General features: G+C 45.8%; 1 protein-coding gene across 3 annotated transcripts in view; it reads right to left on the bottom strand.

The window, feature by feature from the left end:
• The window catches only part of KIF1A (kinesin family member 1A), a 3950406-nt gene that overhangs the window by 779941 nt on the left and 3150587 nt on the right, over nucleotides 1–19878 (bottom strand). The window lies entirely within an intron of this gene.

The raw sequence follows: 19878 nt of genomic DNA, 5'->3' as shown, positions 1-19878 counted from the left end.
CAGCATGGTACCCAGGCCCTCCAGAAAAGAAGCCCACCCTGTGCTCAACCACTGTGGACCTGACAACAGCATCTGTAAACTGTTTCTACCGAGCCTCCTGCAACCGCGAGTGACCGGGAGGCAAAAACCTGACGCCCTAGGACACTTTTGCACCCCTCTGCCCTGGGCCCCGTAGAAGAGAACTATGGGTGTCCCCATATCGTCCCATCTCATAAGACCTGAGGCCACTTACTGACTGGGTCGGACTGGACCTGCAGTCCATGCCCGCAGAATGTTTCTGGGGGCCCCCTCCTGCAACCCTGAGGACACCCCTGCACCTGTGCCCTACAGCCTGAGGAGGAGTGGACTGACTGTGTCTTCTTCTTGCCCGAGGAACTCAAGGGTGGAGCCCCCTGTGGGTTTCCTTGGACTGTCCTTCCAGTCCATCCCTGCAGTAACTTTGTAACCGGACCTATCCCCATAGGCTTGAATGTGACACCTGACGTCGTAACACACCTCAGCACCCAGACACACCAGAGCTCACCAAGGTGACCTATTGGTGTGGCCTTGGACCTTGCTCCAAAACTCCTTTAAGTCCAGGAGATTGGTTCCGTGAGTCGATGTACTCTACCTGGATTGCCGTCTTTGTTTCCCTCCATAGGATAGTTTCTGAAAACTGCCTACTTTCAAAAACTCGAAAAATTAAAAACTCAAAAAGTACTCACCTGACTCCACTGCTTTTGGTATCAAAGTGTGTTAATTTTTATAAATTGGTGCCGGATTTCTTTATTGAGTTTGTGTCTCACTTACTGCATGAGTGTGTGCCTTAAATGCTTAGGACTACCCTCTATAATGCCCAGCTGATCGACCACACTCCCCAAAAAGAGAGCATTTGAGACATTATTTGTGCCTCTGTGATACCTCTTTCTGAAGCTCTCTTGTTTATACTTTCATCGGCCCAGCACGGCTCTGCACTGGGCGCTCTTAAAGGTTATTTGTCTGCAATCCATGCTCTTTTGAGGTTGTCTGATCAATCTTCTTTATTTTAATCTCCTATTGCAAATAGGTTCCTTAAAGGCCTTACTCATGTGTTTCCTCTGTCCCCTTTCATTATGACCCAGTGGGACTTGAATTTGGTTTTGACATTCCTGGTGTGTGCTCCTTTCAAGCCTCTCTACAGTTGTCCTCTCAGGCTTCTCACTTTGAAAAGCATGTACCATGTACCATGGTATACTGTAAAGTTATCAGGGTGTACCATGACCCAAAATATAACTAAGGCCTAGGTGTGTTATTGGATTGCAGTACCCTTGAGTCACTCATAGAGTCTCATGGGCAATGCAATACTTGAGTCAGATTTACAAAGGAACGCAAGGCCATCGTGCATGGCCCTGAGTTGACTGGTAAATCCAGAGAAATACAGAGCAGAGCAATCCGTTTTTTTGTGTTACTCTGCACACCATAATCCACACTGCTGCTAAATTTCACAAACATACATATGCAACGCTAATGTAGCCACTCCATTATACGCTATTGCATTCTTCACCTCTCCACTGTACGAGACTCCATGCCACTCCCGGGCACTCCATGTTACACTAATAAACTGTATGCAATGCCTCAGTAAGCCACTTCAGTCTACTTCACTCCACTGTACTCGACTCTATTGGATGCTACTCCACTATACGCTATTCTACTCTACACCTTTTTACTGTACGCGACTCCACTAAACTCTACTCTATTTCACTGTATGACACTCCACTTTTCAACACTTCAAAATGTGATGTTTCAGTGTATGCCACTACACGGTCTGCTACTCCACTATATGCCACCTCACTCAATGTTATTCAATTGGAGTGGACCCCACTCCTATTACACTCCAACCCACTCCACTGTATGCCACTCCAGTCTACACCACTCTATTAAACGCCATTCCACTGTACACTACTCCACTATAAACTATTATACACTATGCCACACCACTGTACAACAGTTTGCTCTACGTCACTCCACTCTGCACTATTACACTGTACACAACCCCTCTCTACTCCAGTCCACGCTATGCAGTTTACACTGTATGCAACTCCACTCTGCACCTCTTCAGTGTACACCCCTCCACTGTATGTTATTCCGCTATGCGCTACTCCAGCATATACTATTCCACGCAATGCCATTCCACTACATGGCACTCCACTGTATGCTATTCCACTGTATGCCACTCCACTGTACGCTGTGCCACTCCAGTATATGCCACTCCATTCTACGCCACTTCATTTTACTATTCTATTCAGTTGGACACCACTCCAGTGTACGCCACTTCACAACTCCACTGTATGTTATTAGACTCTACTCCATGCCACTGTACTCAACTCCAGCCTACACTACCTCATTATATGCCATTTCACTGCACGCTACTCCACTATGCACTAAATCCGCTGTATGTCACTCCACTATATGCTATGCCAGTATATGCTTGTCCCTTCACCTAATTCCACTGTATGCTACTCCACTGCATGGCACTCCACTGTCTTCTACTCCACTTTATGCAACTCCACTCTATGCCTACTCAATGTGTGCTGCTTCAGTGCATGCCACTCCGCTATATGCTACAGCAGTATATGCTATTCCACTCATCCTAATGCCATTGTATGCCACTCCACTGTATGCTGCCACTCTACGCCACTCCAGTGTATGCCACTCCACTCTAACCCACTCCATTCTATGCTGTTCCATTGGACACCACTCCACTGTATGCTATTACATGCTACCCCATTCCAGTGTACGCCACTCAGTCTTCACCATTGCATTGTACGCTACCCCACTATACGCTATTCCCATCTACGCCACTCTAATGCACACCACTGAACTCTATGCCGCTCCACTGTCTGACACTTTACTTCACTGAATGCAGCTACACTCTACAATACTGTACTACACTATGTGCAACTCTGCACCACTCTATGCCTATCCTCTCTAGGTCACTGTACTACACTGTGTGACACTCAAAAAGCTACCCAACTTCTCTCTACAATTTGCCACTCAACTATATGACACAGCACTCCACTCTGCAACACTCTCCTCCACTGTACTCTATGACATTCCAATTGACGATACTCAGCTCTATGACACTCTTCTTCACTCTAAACACTACTCCATTCTATGACAGTCTACAACACCCTCCTCTATTGTTTGACATGCCATTCTTCAGTACAACTCGCTGCTTCAGTCTATGATACTTGACTCTACTATAAGAGGCACCAATGCACTACAGTACATAACACTTTACTACACTGTGCGATACACTACTACACTTTACTCCACTCAATTCCAGTCAACAATACTCCAGCCTATGACAATAGACTTTACAAGTCTCCTCCATTGTACTGTACAACACTCCAAGTAACTTTCCATTTGCGACACTGGACTCTATGTTTTGAAACACATTTTTATTCAAAATGAAAACAGAAATTGAAATTCAATGAAAATAACAAAGGTTAAAGATTAGTTATGGTTAGGGAAACTTATTTTCCCGATACAGACAAAGTTTAAACTACACAAACTAAAAATTCTGAAGTTCTAGTTATAACTTTCATTTACAATTTGGCCACAATCTTCAAATTATTATAAACAGCTGACCTTGCTACACATTCTTCAGCTCGCTAACCAGTCAACAAGGGATCTGTTGAAAGGAAAAACAAATAATAAAACTAATAACAGCTAATAATTTGAAAAATTAAAGCACACTAGTGGAAGTTGTAGGAGGCTGGCCTCGTGTGTAGTGGGTACCTTGGGTACTTACACCTTACACCAGGTCCAGTTATCCCTTATTAGTGAAGTAGTAGTGTTCTAGCAGCTTAGGCTGATAGAGGTAGCTATAGCAGAGCAGCTTAGGCTGAACTAGGAGACATGCAAAGCTCATGCAATACCACTTATAGTTACAAAGTACTTATATACAAGTAAAGACAATACTCAGTGTTACCAAAAATAAAGGTATTTATTTGAGTGACACAGTACCAAAAATATCTTAGAGACAATACTCCTTCTGGAGGTAAGTATTATACACAATATATACACTAGACACCAAAATTAGACAAGTAAATAGTCATAGAACAATGCAAACAATAGGATATCCTATAGAATGCAATGGGAGAAAATAGGTCTAGGGGCAACACAAACCATATACTAAAAAAGTGGAATGTGAATCACACATTTCCCCCCTAGACAAGTGTAGTGTGTGCAGAAACACGGGGAGAGTAAGAATACAGTAAAGGTAAGTACAGTACCCCACCCCAGAGCCCAGAAAAGCAAGGGTAAAGTACTGCAAGTTTCCTTAGGACATCCTACACTTCGTTTTTGGGATTTTGCAGCAGCCAACCAAGTCTCCAAAGAACAACTGCTGGATTATTGGACCTGAAGGCCTGCAAAGGAAGGGCACCAAGTCCAGAAGTCGAAAGAAGTTCCAGGAAGGACAGGAGCCCCTGCCAACCCAGGAGAGGGTGCAAAAGAAGACTCCCCAGTTAGTTGAAGACTGCAGAAATGCACCCTAGGAAGATAGCAGTGGGTTCCTACATGATGCAAAAGATGTCCCACGGCGTGAAGATTGTTGCAGATGATATTTCGTGTTGGAAGGCGCAAACAAGCCTGGGCTAAGGCAAAAGTGCGTTTTTCATCAAAACGGCACTGGATGGACCCAGGAGGGACCTGGGGGCCTCAACTCTGTGTGAGGAGAAAGAGGGGGCTTTCAGCATTTTAAAGAGCCCTCAGGATGCCAGCCAGAACCCCCAGAATCCGCAGGATCTGGGTTCCATGGAGGTGAAAAATGCAGTTGATACAGCACAACAAAAGAAGGTCCCATGCCGCTGGAGTACAACTCAGCAAGTTGAGCGTCACAGAGTGGAGTGCTGGGGACCTGGGTCAGGCTGTGCACAAAGGAATTTTGCAAAGAGTGCACAGAGGCTTCAGCAGGCGAAGAAGACACAAAACACAGGGGTACTGTAGTTCTCGGGGAAGGCAAGGTCTTACCTCCTCCAAATTGCATCAGCAGGACCTCAGGACAGTCTATGTCGATGATGTCCACCCTCTGTGTCCTTAGGAGCATGCTCGTTGCAGTGAGAGGAGTCCCAGGGTACCAGTTGTCACCTTGGAAGGTGCCTGCTTGAATCAGGGGAGTGATTCCGTCACTCCACTGGAGATTTCTTTAGTCCTTCTGGTGCAGGATGAAGACACGGAGTCCCCAGAGCATGCACACCATGGAAACTGTTGCAGTTGCTGACTTGGAGCTGAGGTTGCTGAAGAAAAGTGTCTCTTGTGGACACTTTGTTGCAGTTACAGCGTTTCTTGGAGCAGGCTGCGGTTGATCCGAGGTCAGAGGATGCTTAAGTTGTTGCAGAGGATTCCTGAAGGAAACTTGCAAGCAGAATCTGAAGCGGACCCACAGGGGAGATCCTAAATAGTCCTGAGACGGGGATTGGCTACCTTATTAGGTATGGACCTATCAGGAGGGGTCTCTGATGTCACCTGCTGGCACTGGCCACTCAGAGCCCTCCTGAGTGCCCCCACACCTTGCAAAGGAAGATGGCAAAAGTCTGGGACACTCTGGAGGAGTGCTGGGCAGCACCCCTGGGGTTGTGATGGACAGGGGAGTGGTCACTACCCTTTCCTTTGTCCAGTGTCCCGCCAGAGCAGGAGAGAAGGGGTCCCTGAACCGGTGTAGTCTGGGTTATGCAAGGAGGGCACCATCTGTGCTTTTCAAAGCATTTCCAGAAGCTGGGTGAGGCTACCCCTCCCCAGCCTGTAACACCTATTTCCAAAGGGAGAGGGTGTAAACCCTGCTCTCAGAGGAAATGCTTTGTTCTGCCTTCCTGGGACTGGGCTGCCCAGACCCCAGGAGGGCAGAATTCTGTCTGAGAGGTGGCAGCAGCTGTAGCTGCAGTGCAAGCCTCAGAGAGTTGGTTTGGTGTGGATCCCCCAGGATGCATGGACTTGGCTCCCCAATACCAGATTTGGAATGGGGGGACAATTCCATGATCTTAGACATGTTACCTGGCCATTTTCGGAGTTACCATTGTGAAGCTACATATAGGTATTGACCTATATGTAGTGCAAGCGTGTAATGGCATCCCCGCACTCACAAAGTCAGGGGAAATGTCCCTGAACTATGTGGGGGCACCTTTGCTAGTGCAAGGGTGCCCTCACACTTAGTAATATACACCTAACCTTCAGCAAGTGAAGGTTAGACATATAGGTGACTTATAAGTTACTTAAGCGCAGTGAAAATGGCTGTCAAATACCATGTGCGTTATTTCACGCAGGCTGCAGTGGCTTTCCTGTGTAAGGGTTTGTCTGAGCTCCTTATGGGTGGCAAAAGAAATGCTGCAGCCCATATGGATCTCCTCGAACCCCAATGCCCTTGGTACCTAGGTACCATATACTAGGGACTTATAAGGGGGGTCCAGTATGCCAATTGAAATTAATAAATGAAGTCACTGACCTACAGTGACAAATTTAAAAGCAGAGAGAGCATAAACACTGAGGTTCTGGTCAGCAGAGCCTCAGTGACACAGTTAGGCACTACACAGGCATACACATTAGGCCACAAAATATGAGCACTGGGGTCCTGGCTAGCAGGATCCCAGTGAGACAGGCAAAACACACTGACATATAGGTTTTTATCTATGAGCACTGGGGTCCTGGCTAGCAGTATCCCAGTGACACAATAAAAACACACTGACAGACACTCACAAACAGGCCAAATGTGGGGGTAACCATGCCAGGCTACTTTCTCACACACACGATGGTGGAATTTCCTAACTTGTGTCCACATCAGGCTGGCCACCCTAGGGGTGTTCACAGTCTGCAAGTGTGACACACCTCTTACGTAGTTAATTTTCCCACCTGTCCACGTGCCAGATGGGCCTGAGTCAGAGGGGTTGGCATCTTCCTCTGGGGAAGGCCAGTTCTGCATATCAAAGGCAGTGGGCTTCTTCGAAACTCCTACCTTGTAATGCAGATCCTCCTGTTGGGAGGGGTGGGTAACACCCAGCCCGGACAGAGTTTTATTTTTTGACCTCTTGAGAGCAGAGGCTCTCCCCCTTGGATGTCAGATTCTGTTCTGTTAGAGGCAGGCTGGCCAGAACCGGTCAGTCAGCTCACCAGCAGTTGATAGGTTTTTCTCGGGGCACCTCTAAGGTGCCCCCTGGTTGCATGTATTAATAATTCCATCACTGGAATCAGTGAGGGTTTATTAATACAAGTTGTTTGATACCAAACATCCCTAGATTCAGAGAAGCCATCATGTAGCTGGGGAACTTGTGCTGACCAGTGTCAAGCACATGTATTTAAAATGGCTTCCATGTACACTTACTATGTTTAAGGATCGACAAAGACATAGTGGGGCATATTTGCTCGTGCATACAAGCCCTCACTTGTAATACAATGCACCCTGCCTTAGAACTGGCTTTCAGATATTACTAGCAGTGTTTTAGGGGACAAGGCACACAAGTGTGTGTCATTGTCGTGTTTTCAATTTTGGGAGCACCTTGTCATGCAGCCTGCAATGGCATTCTGCATAAGGTTGGTGCCTCAGAGTGGCACAAGTTGTGCTGCAGCTCAGAGGGGCCCTATTCAGTACCCATGCCCTGAGTTCAAGGGATATCATTTACTAGGGACTTACAGGGGGGCTGAAGAGTCTGGTCACTTGGGGATCAAGAGACCAGGTGTCTCATTTTGGGGAAGGAACACTGGCACTGGAGACCTGATTAGCAAGACCCCAGTGCACTTCAGCGAAAGTTGCATCTAAAAACAAGGCAAAAAGTCAGGGGGTACTGCAGCCAGAAACCAGCTCCCTACATGAGGGGCAGAAAGGGGGTCAACAGATTTGTCTGTGCACCATGCCACAAATGTTTTCCAACAACAGGCATATACTATTTTGGTGGTGTGACGCTTGGCTGCCAAGATAACATTACAGACTTTGGATGGAAGGTCAAAAGATGTAAACTGCTGCAGCTCAATCTCCATGCAAGGAGGCGGAGACTGGACAGATTTGGGTGGAGAACCCTCCCCTGCTGCTGCTACAGAAGGTCCTCCCACAGGGGCAGTTTGATCTGAGGATCGATGGCCATGCTCAATAGCTCGGGATACCAGACTCTTCGTGTCCAGTCCGGAGCCACAAGGATTACTTGGACCCAGTCTTTCTTGATCTTCTTGGGAACTCTGGGCAGAAGTGGGATGGGCGGAAAGGCATACAGTAGTCCTGTAATCCACTCAGGACAAAAAGCGCCACCAAGCGAGTGCTGCCTTGGAAACTACAACGTGCACAACTGCTGACATTAAGCGTTCTCTGCCCAGGCAAACAGATCTAACTAAGGCTCACCCAACTGATGAAAGAGACCTTGCACCACCTCCGGATAAAGAGGCCATTTGTGATCGAAGCATTGTCGGCTGAGTTCGTCTGCTCTGACGTTCATGGAGCCCGCAGATGTTGAACCACCAGGGATATGCCCTGCTGTTCCAGCCATATTCAGAGGGTCAGAGCCTCCTGACAAACGGTGCACGGCCCCACTCCACCGTGATTGTTGCAGTACCATATAGCAATGGTGTTGTCTGTGAACAACTGACCATCTTTCCCTTGATAGAGAGAAGAAAGGCTTTTAATGCCAGTTGGATCACACAGAGCTCCAACATGTTGAAGTGGAGCCCGATTCCACCGGAGACCAGATTTCTCTGATCTCGATCTCTCCAAGATAGCCGCCCCTTCCCAGGAATGACACATCTGTTACTACTGCCAGATCCAGTTGGGGGAAGGGAGAGGGATTTTCCCCTGGCCTAATTATAGTTCATCAACCAACACTGCATGCCTTTCACAGTTCCCTCCGAGATCGGGACCCTGTTGGGGACAATCCCCTGATGCAGTGCCCACTGGAACCTCAGGTCTCACTGCAGAGCCCACAAATGCCATCTGACATGTGTCACCAGCAGGATGATGGAGGCCATGAGGCCAAGCAGTCTCAGAATCATGCTCAGCGAAATCCAGGATAGAGGTTGAAACATCAGTATCATAGCCTGAATATCCTGGACTTGTCACTCGAGAGGATAAGCCTGAAACTGCAGTGCAACAGAACAGCTCAGATGGAAAGGTTACTTACCTTGGTTAACACCTTATCTGATAGAGACTATATCTAGCTGCAGATTCCTTACCTTTGAATTCTCCGCAGGTGTCAGACTGGATCTGGAAGATTTTCGTGAGCAGTAGGACCCCTGTGCACAGTTAGGTGATGTCGATCAGCTCTGCACCCATCGTTGGTGCTGTGCGAGCCAGATGGGATGTTGCAGGTCCAATATATGCACCACTTAAATGTGCTGACGTCAGTGTGTTTTCACAACTTTCCACGCCAGAAGCACAGAGCCATTGAGAACACTGACTACTGGAGTGTCAAAACTAAGGACCTCAGCCTGTCGTAGTTTGGACTCTTGCTCTGAGCAAGACTGCTGGTCTCAGGATGGCAGTACTTTCGTTTGTAGGTGACTAAGTCTCTTCCTACAACTATTTGTAACTGTTGTCCAAACCTTACCGGCTTACTAGCAGTACCTCACCAGAAACACAATAGTAAAAGGTGATTTGTAGCAGTCGCTTACGCATGGACTCAAAGTACAATATCTCAGGGTTGTCGTGGTTAAACGGAAATTACCCTTTTCTCACAGATTTATTATGTCTCATACAAACAAAGGCAATAACACAGATGCAGTAAAGTTATAATAGTTTTTATTCAACATAACTGCAATTTGTGATAAGTTGCATGAACTGCAATGATTAGTATAATGAATATACCAAGCAACAGTATTGTAAAGAGGAGAGTCATTGTTATAAAGACCCCCACCATTATGCAATATATGAAAGAAATATATGTATATGTAGAAGATGAAATAAGCCCTAATACCCTAAGGAGAGTAGGTCTAACCTCCTACCTAAAAAAGGAAGAGCTGGGTTCGTTAAACCTAATCTGCCAAAGCCGTGTCCATGAGAGGAGCCCCCAACCCTCGTTACCTTGGAATGAGGTCTCTATCTCAGACTCCGCAGTGACACGAAGACTAGATCAGTGTCAAGATGACTGCAGCATCGGTATCAGCGATGGTGGCGATGCCCTCTGGTCGGAATCCATCTGATTATCTGTCTAAAAGTGTGTTGTATTTATACAGATCTACAAGGTCCCCTGACATAAGTGTTATTCATAACAATAGATAACAGGCATGCTTGGGACGGCAATTAATATCAACAATCCCTCGAAAGTATAGAGAGGGAAAATCCCTAAGTGTGAATGCCTACTGTATGTTTGTCTTTCGTGCTTGATCTTGACGCCTTGGCGCAGTGACACTGATAATAGAACCCATAACAAGTGGCCTAACTATAAACAAGGCCGCCATTTTAAAGGAAATAAATAATTAAATGGACTAAGCCAGAGCAAGCTAAGTAGGTTAAAAGTCACTGGGTGACGGGGGCACGAGTATACAAGCCTACGGCTAAGCTAACTCCTGTTAACCCATTAAAACAAACTAGGATTCACTACACCCTCCCCATTGCCGTAACAGGTATGATGAAGGTAAAGAAACCTAATCGCTAAAAAGCTGCTACTGAACTAAAAAGCCAAAAAACTTAATGATAAAACAAATGCTGTGTTATAAAATTTGTTTAAAAAACATTTCAGAGACTTTAATATCAACCATGACAAGTATAGCAAACTTTTAGTATAATTGCTACTTTATTAGAATAGGGGAACTGGCAAGCGAATTCATCAAATTATGTGCCATATGCAGGATCTTGAAGAATGTCATCGAAGTCACCATTCAAGGATCTCAAAAATGAGTCAACATCGTCTGAAGTGAAATCGAGAGCTGGACGGACAAACGGATCCACAGAGCAGAAGTGAGCCATAGTCATCGGTGTATCGACACTCGCTGCAGTGTCCTCATCCATGTTAGATCGTATAACAGAAGGCTCATAGGTGGCCTCGCGGAGCAACCTCAGTCTCAAGGGGCATGACCGTGTATGAACCCTCATCGGGGACATCAGCAGTTTGTGGTCCACAGGAGATGTCGGTGCAACAGCAAGACAGACCATAAGCAGATGTTCAAAGAGACACCATATGCAGCGGAACACCGGTTGTACGCACCACAGTAGAGGCCGGAATGACAATGACCAGTCAAATTCCAGTTCCACCAGCAAAGGTGTACCGAAGATCCGAACCATGCGTTGACGGCACAGCAGCGTTGACGGGAGCGGCTCCATTGCTCTGTGTCGCTGGAAAAAAACAACCACCGCGAATCAGAAAAAATAGCAGTAGTAGTCCGCCAATTAAAGCCAAAATAATTGGAAAGCCACCAAACACACTGGAAAAGAGAGAATGGATGGCTGATGGGATGACTCCGAAGACAGTCTGGAAGATGGACACGAAACCAGACCCGACAGCCTTAAAGAAATGAACAATCCCAGTTGTGCTTGAAGCATTGAATATTCTGGACACCAACTCTCCAAAGTGTTTGGGGAAATCAGTATTTAAAAAGGATTGTATCCCGGCTGATGATCTCGCAACCTGGAGAGCACACGTCTCTTTTGCGGATGTCAAGGCGACCTGTTTTTGAAACAATAGCGCCTTCGGTCTACTCAACTTGTCATAGTTCACATTAATAGTATCAATGTGGGGCCACATTTCAGATACTTGTATCTCTCGTGTGGGGGGAAACAAAACATGGCCACAACATGTAACGACCGTCGTGACTGAGATTGCGTAGGCAATTCCAGGTCGCAAGCCACAACAGCTGTCATCGCTCAGAAGAACATAACTCCCATTAGAAAGAACATGAAACACTGAACGAATCAAGGGGACGGGAGTACCCTTCAGAAAACAGGCCAAATTCGCGACCCCCGCATTGCAAAGACCATGAAGAGACACCTGTTTGCATATCATGGAATGACGAACAGTAGTCTCACATTCACTTCCGCTAAGAAAGACCTCTTGTTCGCCGTTTAGACATCGATACTCAAAGGGCAACTCCCACTGTTCCTTAATAAAGCTATCTCCTAGCCGTTCATATCGTCCCACTGCAAAATGTTTCAGGCAGTTTGAGAAACGAAACGTTGAAAACGGTAAATTAATAATGCCGTGTAAGAGCCAGATAGCTGAAGGACTCTCTGCGACCGTGAAGGGCAACTTATATAATTTTTCTACTTGAAGCAAGGTGAAACGAGCCTCTCTTTTAGCCATTGTCACTTGTTCCCTGGAAAAATTAAAAGCAGCGAATAGTTCACTCCCATTAAGGTATTTCCATGGAATGTGGCCACTTTTCAGCGTCTGCAATGCCCAACTCAGCTGCATGATGGAACGCAGCTGTTTTTGCCCATGATATAACCGAGACAAATCAGTCTGAGTGATATCAATAGCAGATGACACTATGGGCCAGATGTAGGAAACGATTTGCGACTCGCAAACGGCAAAAATTGCCGTTTGCGAGTCGCAAATGTGAGTTTCCTATGCAGAAATGCATTTTGCGAGTCGGGACCGACTCGCAAAATGCATTTCCGACTCGCAAATAGGAAGGGGTGTTCCCTTCCTATTTGCGACTCGCAGTGGGATGCAATTCCATTTGCGACCGCGTACGCGGTCGCAAATGGAGTCGCAGTTACCATCCACTTGAAGTGGATGGTAACCCACTCGCAAATTGGAAGGGGTCCCCATGGGACCCCTTCCACTTTGTGAATGGACCCAAAAATATTTTTTCAGGGCAGGGAGTGGTCCAAGGGACCACTCCCTGCCCTGAAAAAATACCGAAAGTAAAGGTTTCGTTTTTTTTTTAAGTGCAGCTCGTTTTCCTTTAAGGAAAACGGGCTACACTTAAAAAAAAAAAAAACTGCTTTATTTAAAGCAGTCACGAACACGGAGGTCTGCTGACTACAGCAGGCCTCCATGTTTGCGAGTGCCTTGACTCGATATGGGGCCGCAATTTGCGACCCACCTCATGAATATTCATGAGGTGGGTCATTGCGACCCCATAGCGAGTCGCAGTCGGTGTCTGAGACACCGTACTGCATAACATTTTGCGAGTTGCAAATAGCGAGTCGCTATGACTCGCTATTTGCAAGTCGCAAAATGTTTCTTTTCTACATCTGGCCCTATATTCGACAGGGAATAAATCCTGTTGGATAGCGTGTTCATGCCATTGTCGACAACAGCCAATGTGTTTTCCAAATTCTCTTTATCAAGTTGCCGTAAACGTGCAGCAGCCTCAATTTGAGAAAGTTTCCAAATTTCATTATACATGGCATATAAAAACCGTTTCGAGCGTTGTTTTCTAGGACCTAATAGGAAATCTTGTAGGCCTATACTGTCAGAAAGAGTATTCAGGTGTTGTTTCACCGCTGTTAAGGTGTTCGTTTGTACCCATTGTTGGCACAGCTTGCCCACACTGTATGTTGTAATTATACCAGCATGCTGACCTGACAAAAAGCGAGGGTCTGGTCTATGAATGGAAAAAAACCCTGAAGAGTTCAAAAAACGCCTTTGACACTCATCAGTATCGGTGGGCCATACCAACCATCCCCCGGGACTGGAAAGTGAAGAATTATAGTCACCAGCCTTAACCAATGCATCTAGCCTTTCCTGAGAAACATTTAGAAAGTGTTGCCAATCTTTAAATTTTGTCGGTGTAGGGATACTGGGCGTGTTAAGATCCTTTATTTTAGCTAATCCCAGACATGATGTCTGCTCAACAGTGTCATTTAAAAAAATCATTTGCACAGGAATTAAGCAAGCTCGAAACAAAGCCTCCCTACCCTGTATCTGCCAATCTTGCGTCCCCCATACACTCTTCAAATCGATAGTGTTCTTCCAATATTCATAACCCTCAATCGAAAGTCGGGAAACAAAGGGATCTGAATAAATCAGTTTTGTATCTGTTAGCAACAATTTTCTAATGTGTGTCGTGGGTAATTTAAAATAATAAGATTCAGCTTTCGTTGTATCATGCCCAGAAAAGTATGTGAATGTGTCACTGTAATACTTCGGACTCCCCACCCGTGGTGTTGAACAATGTTCCCATTGTGTGTAGTTAAAAAGAGGCCTGTATCTAGTTGCACGGTGCAGGTAGTGATGTCCCCAATTATTAAAGCAGAACATTTCACCATAATTCATTGTAAAATCCTATACATCATCACTTCCAAAAGCGGAGTAGTCCTTCATTTCAGTTAGCATGGAATCCACTGTTTGGACATCCCAATCATCAGAGACAACATTAGGTGTAATAACATCAGACATAGAAATTTTGAACACGTATGGTATTTGAATTATCTCTGTAGGCCCGGATATATTGAACGGAACTTTGTCCCAAACAATCCCATCAGAAATTGGAATAGCTGTAATATTGACAGGGGACAAATCACGTCGGACCTTATGTGATGAATGATGTGGTGTTAAAATTACATCAACAGGCTCCACTGAGGAGCGATCAGCAATATAGTGACCATTAATTAGTAAAAAGAAAACAGTCACAAAACCAATCCATAAAAACAATGCAATAAATGTCAAACAGAACCAGAGATAGTTCCATGGATATATCAAATAGTTCTTTTTAAGCCATTGATAGAACTTGCTACCTCTGAAAAGTTTGTCAGTCTCAGTTGAGGATGAATCTGAAGAAAAATCATCAATGTCCACAAAATAGCCAGAGGAAGTCTCCGCAAACACAGGACTCATCGAATTCCCATCCACTGTTCGTGGAGGTTCATGATAGATGACGTTACCAGTCGTGGAAGTGTTCGTGTAAAATACAGCCAAATCCTGTAGCGGTGTGTTCTCCGAAGTTGTTACAGGAACCAACAAAAGTTCATTTTCCGCCCTCCCCATGGTAGAGGAAGTGTCTGGAACAGCAGCTGACATAGTTGCATAGTCAGTAGTAGCGATGGTCATCCTACTATGTAGAGGGATGTCCAGTTGGGTAGTGAGAGGGGATCGGGAACCACCCAAGGGACCTCCTGGTCTACTGTGAAGAATCGGCCACATGGTGTAGTTTGATGTCATCAATGGAGATGAATCTGTTTGATTTGGAACCAGACAATGGCGGAAGGATGACAGTCCTGGTGCCTTTTATCCCCAAGACCGGTACAGGTGCTCTGTATACTGGACCAAACTCTTTTTTCACAGCTATCTTCTCACGAACCAGATCCCCAACGTTAGGAATCCAGCCAGTCAAAGTTTTCGCCAAATCCCTTATTCCCAAGGTGGCAGCGCTTGCAGATGATTTATCATCACAGAATTGTTGAAGCTCCTGTAAAACAGCGAGACGTTCTTTTATGTCAAATGGTGTTTCTGCTGCCACCATACCAGGGGCATCAAGATCGGGAACATACATAGTTGTCCCAAAGAGAACCTCATATGGAGACTTTCCCCTCAAGGACCGTCTTGGCAGATTATTCAGTGCTCTCTGGACCCCATGTAGGTGATGTAACCAACTGCGGCCTGAACCTAATACTCGAGCTGTTAAGGACTGCTTTAGATCACGATTCCGCCTCTCCACGACCAAATTTCCCTCGGGATGGTATGGTGAGGAGTAATGGAGTTCAACACCCATCGTCCTCATGGTGTCCCTGAAAGCCTTAGAAGCAAATGCAGGGCCCTGGTCCGAATGGAATGCTGCAACCGCATATGTACCGATAAAGATCAGCAAATCTTTTATAACAGTCCGGTCGTCAGCCGACCGCTGTGGCCATACCCACAGGAATCTAGAACAGGAATCTACAGCCACTAAAATGTATTTGTATGCACCATCAGGTTGCAAAGGACCACAATGGTCCAGGTACACACAATGGAGTGGTTTGTCTGACACTAAGAGAGATGTCTGCGGAGGGCGTCTGATATTCGAGCCCTTAATCTGCTGACAAATGTCACAGCAAAGGACATACTGTTTAGTCCGTCTGCATAGACCAGGCCACCAGTACCGTTGTTGTAGAATGGTGATAGTGGCCTGTATACCAGCATGTGCAGAAGCGACACCCTCATGTGCAGCTGAAATCAGTTCCAATCTTTGGTCTTCATTTGGGATCACTCGATCACCAACATCAGGAATTGTTGCAAAAGCAACATTCTGTGCACTGATATGATAGGTATAGTTCGTAGGGTATCCTTTCGGAAGGGACTTGCCTGCAGCCGAGGCTTTAACGGCAATCAGTATTTCATTATCCAACCTCGTCCTAGAACGAGTCACTGCAGCCACAGAAGCCGTAGCTACTGATGCTTTGGCTGCTTCGTCAGCCAATGTATTACCGGCAACATGTATTCCTACACATTGGTGCCCTAATGTATGTACTACATGGACATATGGCAGCTTATCTTTAAGATCAGCCACCCTTCCCCACAACAGTTTGTGTTTAATGGTGTTCCCTTTAGAGTCTCTAAACTCGTTCAGTTTCCAATGAGTGAGGTATTCATTGTATGACTGGACGCAGTAATATGAATCACAGACAATCAAAGTCTGTGTTCCTGGCTCTGTATTTTCGAGCGCTAGAAGAAGAGCCTTAAGCTCGGCCAACTGGGCTGTGCAGTCCCCTAAGGTCTGTGTGTAGGTATTATGAGGATGGAAAACTCCATCTTCCATTACCCCGCACACGGCTGCGCAAGCTGCTGAGTATTGATGTTTAGTACCCACAGCCGGTTGTGCCGATCCGTCAGTATAAATGATTGTATCATAACTGTCTATTGGCAATGTGTGTAAGGGAGCGGGGTACTCCTGTTCATACTGGAGAAACTCCTGTGTCTGAAGTCTTGGGTCAAACACATAATCAACATCAGTGGCGGTCAGAGACGTTGCCCACTGAATCCAGCGTGGATGCAATGCCTTAGCGTTAGGAACGCTCGCTTTAGTGACAGCCTCTAAGGCCGGAACCGGGGAGACAACAACAATGCGTTTCCCCTGGGCAAGCGGTCTCTCCTTTATGACGGCAATCTGAACTGCCGTCAGAATTTTTTCAGTAGGAGCAAAACGTTTCTCTGCATTGGAGTACAAATGTGATTTGTATGCTATTGGCACCGTGTCACCCTCATTAAAGGTGACATAGGTAAATCCTAGGGCACCAGCTATTATTCTGATGACCAAATTTGTTTTATTGTCCCGTGTGTACAAGTGTCTAGCTTCCAGCATGTCTCGTTGTATGTCCCTTAGGATGTGTGTGTGTTCAATTGTCCATCGCCTGCTAGAATAATTGGGCTTAATTAAGTCATATAATGGTTTTACGCGTTCAGCATAATCTGGAATATATGTTCTGCCAAAATTAAAGAAACCCAGTAATGACTGCAATTTCTTAAGCGTGTTCGGAGGCTGTAGCTGAGCACACTTCTCTAGGAAGTGCGGGGCCAGGCTCTTCCCCTCGTTTGATAGCTCATATCCCAGGAACAATACACTAAGAAAGGCAATCTTGCTTTTCATAAAATTAAATTTATATCCATAGGCAGCAAATCCCAGAATTATCCGATCGACCCTTGCAAGATGAATGTCAAGGGTGTCATTGGTGAGATAGATATCATCCACATATGATAATGCCTCGGAATCAAGCTCGTGCAAGATTGATGTGACACGGGCCGAAAACAGTCCTGGGCTGTTCCTATAACCTTGGGGTAAACGACAAAAGCGTTTTTGTGAACCAAAGGAAAATGCACTTAGGTCTCTACTTTCAGGTGCTAAATTCTGGCAGAAAAAACCATTAGATATATCCAATGTAGTTTTGTATTTTTTACGCACTATATTATTAATTAGCGCTGTGCTGTGTGAATTTTGTATAGCATAAGTGCGTGCATGACTATTCAAGTGCCTATAATAAACCACTATTCTATATGAATGATCCTGTTTTGCAATGGGAAATAGCGGATTATTCATTGCCGATGTACAGGGCTCAATTACTCCCTGGTATTCAAGTTGTGACAGTATCTCCGTCACTGGAGCTTTTGCTTCATGTTTAACAGGGTATTGTGGCTGCGGGTGTGGTGTAGACCGAACGGGAATAACATGACAAGGAGAGTCCTTGTCCCATCCTACATGATTACGGTATAATGCAGGTGCCTGCGCTAAAGCCCATTCAGCAGCATAGGCTTGTTTGTCTGCCTTCGGAACAAGGTCGGAGAAAGAAGGCAAAATGACATCTTCCCCATGTGGGAGCTTGCGGACATGTTCAGGTGGCCAGTCTCTCTCGGCCAACAGGATATCACTAGTAAGTTCATCCCAAAATATTACACTAATAATGCGTTCTACGTCTCCCTCTATCTGAATTGTTAAATCAAAAACCCGATCGGGTGGGAGTACGCGGCCATCCGCCGTTTCAACTGCGATGTAATCGCTAGTTGCTGTCGCATCCAGATGATCTTTCAGACTCTGGCGACATATCGTGACCTCTGCCGTGCTATCCAACAGAGTCACTGCCCACCTCTTGTTCCTCAACAGTGTTCTCAATACTACCAGCATTTTTAATGGTCAGTGCAGCCACTTTCTTTTTTTTTAATTGTGGCTTTTGTTGAGGAGTCTTTTCTACTTTTTTAACAGTAGACTGTGGCGAGTCTTTCTTTTCTTTCACGTATTCCGGACGTCGATCTTGACTGACCCCTCTCTCGCTACGTCTATCCGGTGCGTCCTGAAAGGAACGAGAAGGACGTGAATCAGTATATCTGTCTGGAGTTCTAATGTTATCCCTATTTCTGATATTATACCTCCTTTCGGAGTACTCCGGATGAGGAGAATCAGCTCTTTTGTTTCTCCTATCCTTGAAATCTTTTTGTTTTTCCCAGCGCTTCTTAGAGCCCTTGTGTGTCTGCTTCGTACCTTCCTTATGGGTGGTATTTGGTATGTCCAATTTTTTAGGTTTGGCTCCCAAACCATCCAGTCCTATACTAGTATAGGTATCGGATATTATTCTCGGCAGCTGTCTCTCTTGTTCCATATTTGGAGTTTCCCGGAGACGCTGGCGTATTGCCAGTGCCACCGCTTCCCCTTTAATATTACTTAGTATTATCGAAGAGACGGCATCAAAGTTACGCATTCATTTCATCCCCAGATCCAGGGCCGGTGCGGCCCCATGTTCATTTTGTATTTGTTTTAACACTTCCGGTAAATTGGCAAGTGTAGGGGCACCATGTGTGGTAGTATAAACGGCAGCGAAGACTGTACCCCATGTGGCACATTCATCCACCGAGGGAACCATCCCAAACGGCAAGCACATAGTGAGCAATCTATGTTTGTCCTGCGGCCCCGTATGGGGGAACACAGCTTCCAGCTGATTCGTTTTCTGGGCAATCCAGAACGGTATTTTTTCCCGTTCCGTGGGCACTTTACCCATAATGGTATGCACTGTTTGTGGATTAATCCCGGAAGCTAATTGCTAACCACCAGCTACTGGCGGTGCTGGACACGCTGGAGTAGTATTCAATGTTTGCATCACGAACTGAACCAATCGTCTATAAAATGCCACTAATTCATTATATAATATTCACAAATCTGCGATCGGCATACTCTGGATGCCTGGGTGAGGTGTATATGTGGCAAACATAGGCCATGTAGGTCCCTCATTACTTAAAGGACCTAGCCTCACCCGTCTTAGTACATGTGGTAGGGCGCCTTCAAACCAGTTCTGGTGTTCTTGATATGTGAGCGATATTTCATGATACTGGTATGCTTCGTATCTTATGGGCACGTCCGCAATGTCATATGTGTGAAATGTGTGCGACCGTTGGTCAGCCTCAGGAAAGGCAACCCAACAGTAAAATGTTTCTGTTTGGTAGGCTTCACTCGCTTCTACAATCAGAGTAACATCCCCGCCTCTTCTGTAAGGCCATGCGCTATTAAATGTTGTGTAAGTGCATTTCTAGCATTTGCAGGAAT

The sequence above is a fragment of the Pleurodeles waltl genome, chromosome 11, assembly GCF_031143425.1.
Source record: "Pleurodeles waltl isolate 20211129_DDA chromosome 11, aPleWal1.hap1.20221129, whole genome shotgun sequence".
NCBI classification, from domain to species: domain Eukaryota; kingdom Metazoa; phylum Chordata; class Amphibia; order Caudata; family Salamandridae; genus Pleurodeles; species Pleurodeles waltl.
Note: the sequence above shows the minus strand (reverse complement) of the source record. Positions and strands in the feature narration are given on the sequence as shown.